Source organism: Portunus trituberculatus, chromosome 43 (genome assembly GCF_017591435.1).
Source record: "Portunus trituberculatus isolate SZX2019 chromosome 43, ASM1759143v1, whole genome shotgun sequence".
In the NCBI taxonomy this organism is placed as follows: Eukaryota; Metazoa; Arthropoda; class Malacostraca; order Decapoda; family Portunidae; genus Portunus; species Portunus trituberculatus.
Window position 1 is genome coordinate 8,971,911 of NC_059297.1, and position 7,500 is coordinate 8,979,410.

Here is a 7,500-nt window from a genome sequence, read left to right on the forward strand (position 1 = left end):
ACATTATGACTCCTACACCATGAAGAAACTTTGATTAGTTATTTAGATTCATATAATATCCTTCCTTAGACGCCTAAATACTGTTCAGTCAATAAACCAATAATCTCTGCTATTTTTTTTTATCATTACTTCATCTTCAGTGTTGATAGTATTGCTTTGTATATCAATGTTATATTTACGTCTTATTTCAGGATAACATATTTTTAGACATATCTCAACAGCTTCCATATTCAGATCAGTGAACATTTATCCTGCATGTCCTAACTCTTCTGTATTTCATTGATGGTACCTTCCACAAACATTCCTTAGTGTTGCAACAACACAGTAATTGAAGATTTCTTTTTTTTTTTTACGATTCTTTTTATACTCTCTTTTCATTTTTTTTTTTTTTTCTTCCCATAAGTTCAAGGCTCAGCGAGTGTTGCGGAGTGGTTGCCAGCACGAAAGGCTGCCTGAGACGTGGAAAACATTGCTATTAACGAGGCCATGAAAGAAATCATGTGGAACCAACAACTCAACAACATGAGAGTCGCAACCGCACCCTATAGAACATGTGTGTGTGTGTGTGTGTGTGTGTGTGTGTGTGTGTGTGTGTGTGTGTGTGTGTGTGTGTGTGTGTGTGTGTGTGTCATTCACCACGGTCGCCTGCTGGTCACCCAGCCAGTCTTCCTCATTACGGAGCGAGCTCAGAGCTCATAGACCGATCTTCGGGTAGGATTGAGACCACAACATCCTCCACACACCGGGAAAGCGAGGCCACAACCCCTTGAGTTACATTCCGTACCTATTTACTGCTAGGTGAACAGGTACACATACACATTAAGAGGCTTGCCCATTTGCCTCGCCGCGCCGGGACTCGAACCCGGCCCTCTCGATTGTGAGTCGAGTGTGCTAAACCACTACACGGTGTACGCGGTGTGTGTGTGTGTGTGTGTGTGTGTGTGTGTGTGTGTGTGTGTGTGTGTGTGTGTGTGTGTGTGTGTGTGTGTTCTTTTTTTACGTGAAAAGGGAGAGCTGGCCAAGGAAAAAAAAAAAAAAAAAAAAAAGGCTCTCTTTGTTGCCAGTCCATTTGCAGATCCGAAAGAGTTAGCCAAAAGAAAATAGATAAATGTTTTGAAACCTCCCTCTTAAATGAAGTGGTGTCACAGGAAGTTGAAGATATAAATGCAGGCTGGGAGTTCCAGAGTTTACCAGAGAAAGGTGTGTATGATTTTTTTTTTTTTTTTTTTTTTTACATTACAAGGGCACTGGCCAAGGGCAAACACAGTGTTGGAAAAAAAAAAAAAATCCCGCTGGTTGCCAGGCCCTGTTAAAAGAAAAGTAGAAAGAGAAAAAACAGAAAAATCTAAAAGGAGGGTCCAGTTAACGTAAGAGGTGTCTTGACACTCCTCTTTGAAAGAGTTTAAGTCATAGGCAGGTGGAAATACAGACACAGGTAGAGAGTTCCAGAGTTTACCAGTGTAGGGAATGAAGGAGTGAAGATACTGGTTAACTCTTGCATTAGGAAGATGGACAGAATAGGGATGAGAAGAAGTAGAGAGTCTTGTGCAGCGAGGCCGCAGGAGGGGGAAGGCATGCAGTTAGCAAGTTCAGAAGAGCAGACAGCATGAAAACAGCGGTAGAAGACAGATAAAGATGCAACATTGCGGCGGTGACTTAAAGAATCAAGACAGTCAGTTAGAGGAGAAGAGTTGATAAGACGAAAAGCTTTAGATTCCACCTTGTTTAGTAAAGCTGTGTGTGGATCCCCAGACATGAGAGCCATACTCCATACACGGGCGGATAAGGCCCTTGTACAGAGCAAGCAGCTGGGAGGGAGAGAAAATGGACGAAGACGCCATAGGACACCTAACTTCTTGGAAGCTGATTTAGCAAGAGTAGAGATGTGAAATTTCCAGTTTAGATTTTTAGTGAAGGATAGACCGAGTGTGTTTAATGTAGAGGAGAGGGAAGTTGAGTGTTATTGAAGAAGAGAGGATAGTTGTCTGGAAGGTTATGTCGAGTAGATAGTTGTAGAAATTGAGTTTTTGAGGCATTGAACAAAACCAGGTTTTCTCTGCCCCAATCAGAAACAAGTGAAAGATCAGAAGTTAGGCGTCCTATAGCATCTCGCCTTGAGTCATTTAATTGTTGTTGGGTTGGGCGTCTGTTGAACGCTGTTGAATAATGCAGGGTGGTATCATCAGCATAGGAGTGGATAGGGCATTGAGTCAGATTTAGGAGATCATTGATGAATAATAGAAAGAGAGTGGGTGATAGGACAGAACCCTGTGGAACACCACTGTTGATAGTTTTAGGGAAGAACAGTGACCGTCTACTACAGCAGCAATAGAACGATCGGAAAGGAAACTGGAGATGAAGGTACAGAGAGAAGGATAGAATCCGTAGGAGGGTAGTTTAGAAATTAAAGATTTGTGCCAGACTCTATCGAAGGCTTTCGATATGTCAAGGCCGACAGCAAAGGTTTCACCGAAGTCCCTAAAAGAGGATGACCAAGATTCAGTTAGGAAAGTAAGAAGATCACCAGTAGATCTGCCTTTACGGAAACCATACTGGCAATCAGAGAGAAGGTTGTGAGCTGATAGATGCCTCATTATCTTCCTATTAAGGATAGACTCAAAGGCTTTAGAAAGGCAGGAAATCAAAGCTATAGGGCGGTAGTTAGAAGGATTGGAGTGGTCACCTTTTTAGGGACAGGTTGAATGTGAGCAAACTTCCAGCAAGAAGGATAAATAGAAGTAGAGAGACACAGATGAAAGAGTTTGACCAGGCAGTGAGCGAGTTCGGAAGCACAGTTTTGAGAACAACAGGAGGGACTCCATCCGGACCGTAAGCCTTCCGAGAATCAAGGCCAGAGAGGGCCAGGAAAACGTCTTTATAAAGAATTTTAATTTTAGGGATGAAGTAGTCAGAGGGTGGAGGAGTAGGAGGAATATGCCCAGAATCATCCAAAGTTGAGTTGGTAGCAAAGGTTTGAGCGAAGAGTTCAGCTTTAGAAAAGAAGAGACAGCTGTAGAGCCATCTGGATGAAGTAAAGGAGGGAAAGACGAAGAAGTAAAGTTGTTAGAGATATTATTGGCTAGATGCCAGAAATCTCGAGAGGAGTTAGAATTGGAAAGACTTTGACATTTTCTATTGATGAAAGAGTTTTTAGTAAGTTGGAGAATAGATTTGGCATGATTACGGGCAGAAATATATAGGGCATGAGTTTCAGCAGTTGGATGGCTACGGAACCGTTTGTGAGCCGCCTCTCTATCATTGACAGCACGAGAACAAGCAGAGTTAAACCAAGGCTTTTTAGCTTTAGGGTTAGAGAAAGTATGAGGAATGTATAGCTCCATGCCAGAGATAATCACCTCTGTTATGCGCTCGGCACAAAGAGAAGGATCTCTGACATGAAAACAATAATCATCCCAAGGGAAATCAGAATAGTACTGCCTTAGTTCCTCCCACTTAGCAGAGTTAAAATGCCAGAAGCACCTCCGCTTAGGCGGGTCCTGAGGCTGCACTGGAGTGATAGAACTGGTAACGGAAATTAGATTGTGGTCGGAGGAGCCCAACGGAGAGGAAAGTTTAACAGAGTAAGCAGAAGGGTTGGAGGTTAGGAAAAGATCAAGAATGTTGGGCGTGTCTCCAAGGCGGTCAGGAATACGGGTAGGGAACTTCACTAGCTGCTCTAGGTCATGAAGGATAGCAAAGTTGAAGGTTTGTTCACCAGGTTGGTCAGTGAAAGAAGATGAAAGCCAAAGCTGGTGGTGAACATTGAAATCCCTAAAATGGAGATCTCAGCAAAAGGAAAGTGAGATAAGATGTGCTCCACCTTGGAAGTCAAATAGTCAAAGAATTTTACATAGTCAGAGGAATTAGGTGAGAGGTATACAGCACAGATGAATTTAGTTAGAGAGTGACATTGAAGTCTTAGCCAGATGGTAGAAAATTCTGAAGATTCAAGATTGTGGGCACGAGAGCAAGTGGTGTCGTTACGCACGTATGCGCAACATCCAGCTTTGGATTGAAAATGAGGATAGAGCAAGTAGGAGGGAACAGAAAAGGGCTGCTGTCAGTAGTCACAGACAACTGTGTTTCAGTTAGGAAGAGAAGATGAGGTTTAGTAGAGGAGAGGTGGTGTTCCACAGATTGAAAATTAGAACGAAGGCCACGAATGTTGCAGAAATTGATAGTGAAAGTATTAGATGAAGTGTCAAGACACCCAAGGTCGACAGCAGAGGGCAGTCCGACCTGGGGACATTTATGGTCCCTCCCAGAGGGGACTCCGAGGCAGGGCGTGGTGAAGCCATTATTAAATTTTGATTTGAAGAGAGTGTAAAAGTGTAAGGTGTTGTAGTGTAGTGTAGGAAGTAGTAGAAGTTGTCTTTAGAGGGCAGGCTGCAGCTGCTCAATTGTATAAATGAGACCACAAAGGGAACCGGGAAGAGAGGACACGGGGAATCACTCAGTCTGCAGCACTGCCTACATCCCCGTAAGTACCTCTCCTGGAGTATTCCACCGGGCGGCAGGTGACTACTGCCTACTCCTTGTACTGGTTAACTCTTGTATTAAGGAGTTGGATGGAATAGGGGTGAGAGGAAGAACAAAGGCTTGTGCAGCGAGGCCGCAGGAGGAAGGGAGGCATGCAGTTAGCAAGATCAGAAGAGTAATTAGCATGAAAATAGCGGTAGAAAATAGCAAGACATGCAACATTCCGGCGGTGAGAAAGAGACTGAAGACAGTCAGTCAGAGGAGAGGAGTTGATAAAATGAAAAGGTTTTGATTCCATCCTATCTAATACAACTGTGTGAGTGAAACCCCCTACCCATTTTATTTGATGAGTACTCCATACATGGGCGGATAAGGCCTTTGCACAGAGTTAGCAGTTGGAGGGATGAGAAAAACTGGCGGAGACCCTTCAGAATGCCTAACTTCATAGAAGCTGTTTAAGCAAGAGATGAGATGTGAAGTTTCCAGTTTAGATTATGAGTAGAGGACAGATCGAAGATATTCAGTGTAGAAGATAGGGACAGCTGAGTGTCATTGAAGAAGAGGGGATAGTTGCCTGTAAGGTTGTATTGAACTGATAGATGCAGGAATTGAGTTTTTGAGGCATTGAAAACTACTAAGTTTTCTCTGTCCCAATCAGAAATCTTAGAAAGATCAGAAATCAGGCGTTCTGTGGCGTCCCTACGGGATCTGTTGATTTCCTGATGGGTTGGTCATCTCTGAAAGGACGTGGAAAGGTGTAGGGTGGTATCATCAGCATAGGCATGGATTGGGCAAGAAGTGGTTTACAAGATCATTAATGAATAATAAGAGAGTGGGATTACAGGACAGAACCCTGAGGAACACCACTATCAATATTTTTAAGAGAAAAACACAGGCCGTCTACCACAGCAACAATAGAACAGTCAGAGAGGAAAATTGAGATAAAGTTGCAGAGAAAAGGATAGAAACCGTAGGAGGGCAGTTTTCAGATTAAAGCTTTTGACGTGTCTAAAGCAACAGCAAAAGTTTTACAGAAATCTCTAATAGAGGATGACCAAGACACGGTAAGGAAAGACAGATCACCAGTAGAGCTGCCTGGATGGAAGCCATATATACGCGATCAGATATTGTGAAGTGACAGATGCTTAAGAATCTTCCTATTGAAGATTGATTCAAAGACTTTAGACAAACAAGAGATTTAAACTATAGGGCGGTAGTTTAAGGGATTGGAACGGTCACCCTTTTTAGGAACAGGCTTAATGTAGGCAAACTTCCAACAAGAAAGAAAGGTAGAAGTCGATAGAGAGAGAGTTGGAAGAGTTTAGCCAGGTAAGATGCAAGGACGGAGTCAGTGTTTGAAAAAAATAGGAGGGAGCCCATCAGGTCCATAAGCCTTTCAAGGGTTTACGCCAGCGAGGTCATGGAAAAACATCATTACGAAGAACTTTAATTGAAGGCATGAAATAGTTAGAGGGAGAAGTGTGTGTATGTGTGTGTGTGTGTGTGTGTGTGTGTGTGTGTGTGTGTGTGTGTGTGTGTGTGTGTGTGTGTGTGTGTGATCAAGCATGTCTAGCGTCCATACACAAGTTTCCTTCTTACATATAAAGCAACTCTCTTGAACCCACTTCCACCGTGTTAAAAATTCAAGACCCTTTAAGATATACTGAACTTAACTGTCAAAGAAATTACGTAACCAGTATAGGCAAGCCATAAAAGGACTCGAAAGAATAATGTATATAAAAACTACTGAAACAATTTAAGAACTAACATGTGGGAAAAAGGAAAAAAAAATCAAGGTCATCGATTCCACATTAACATACTTGGATAAAAGCACATTAAAACACATTATACGCGTACCATCACACACACACACACACACACACACACACACACACACACACAGGAAACAGCAAAAAAATTATGTGCTTCCTACCTTACTATTGGAATGTTGTTGATGAGAAGGGCAGTTATGCACAGGTGGCAGAAAGGTCAGGGTGTGCTGGAGCTGGGCTATTGCTCTTGTTGTTGCTGCTACTGCTGATGATGATGGCAGTGGTGGTGATGATATTGGTAGACGTGAAGTTCCTACACACACAGGCATACACACAAACCACACAAACACAATCGCGGAGTGTTTCACAGTGACTTTTTTTCCCCTTCACACTGATTTCTTTAACCTGTGTTTTCCGTATTTTCTGGCTTCCCTAATTTATCTTCTACGCACACTTTTTTCTTTTTTTTCGTCAGGCAAAATGCGGATCGCGTATCAAAGTAATGTAATTTATTTTCATGCTTCCTCCACACTTCCTCTTCCTCTTTCACATACCTGCACTTTATTTTTTCTCACACACTTTCCTGGTCACTTACAAGTATGATATTATATTATCCAGACAAGGAAGACTTCTAGCACACGCCAGCACTATATATCCATCCTGTGGTCGTGTATTTTTCGGCTTGATAAGATAGTGTTACTCGTGCTTCCGCAAATTATCAACTCTACAGAGCTGGTCCCAGGGGTCTCCAGACAACGGCCAGGACGGAAGTGGCCCATTAGCCTCACCTCGTTGTTGGCATTAACTTGGCACACCTCTGTAAAACTGCGCAACCGTTTCCTTTCTCGATTCCAGGTGAGGCATTTAGCACGTGAAGGGCCGTGGCGCATCACCCAGTTCTCGACACAACACCACAGTTCCCAACTTCACTTTTGTATACACTTCTCGAGCTCTTTCCTGTTCTTACTTATTCACAGGTCCTGATATCCACCACCTGCAAAACATCATATAACCATTAAAGAAGAAGAAGAAGAAGAAGAAGAAGAAGAAGAAGAAGAAGAAGGAAAGAAAGAAGAAAACAACTGCGTTGCCTTTTCATGATTAATAAGGAAACAGGTACGAGTACGATCGTAATTCCAAAAACATTCCAATGTGATTCAGTGTATGTGGTTCATGATTACTCCTCTTAATCAACGAACAAGAAAACGAAAGAATGGACCAAACGCTCCTCTCAGACATTACGCTTTCA

At 42.7% G+C, this 7,500-nt stretch overlaps 1 protein-coding gene across 1 annotated transcript in view; it reads right to left on the reverse strand.

Annotated features, from left to right (window-relative positions):
- Positions 1–7,500, reverse strand: part of LOC123518274 — a 590,049-nt gene that overhangs the window by 579,123 nt on the left and 3,426 nt on the right. The window contains 1 exon segment of the mRNA XM_045278997.1: positions 6,413–7,245. The gene's annotated coding sequence lies outside the window, so the exon portion shown is untranslated.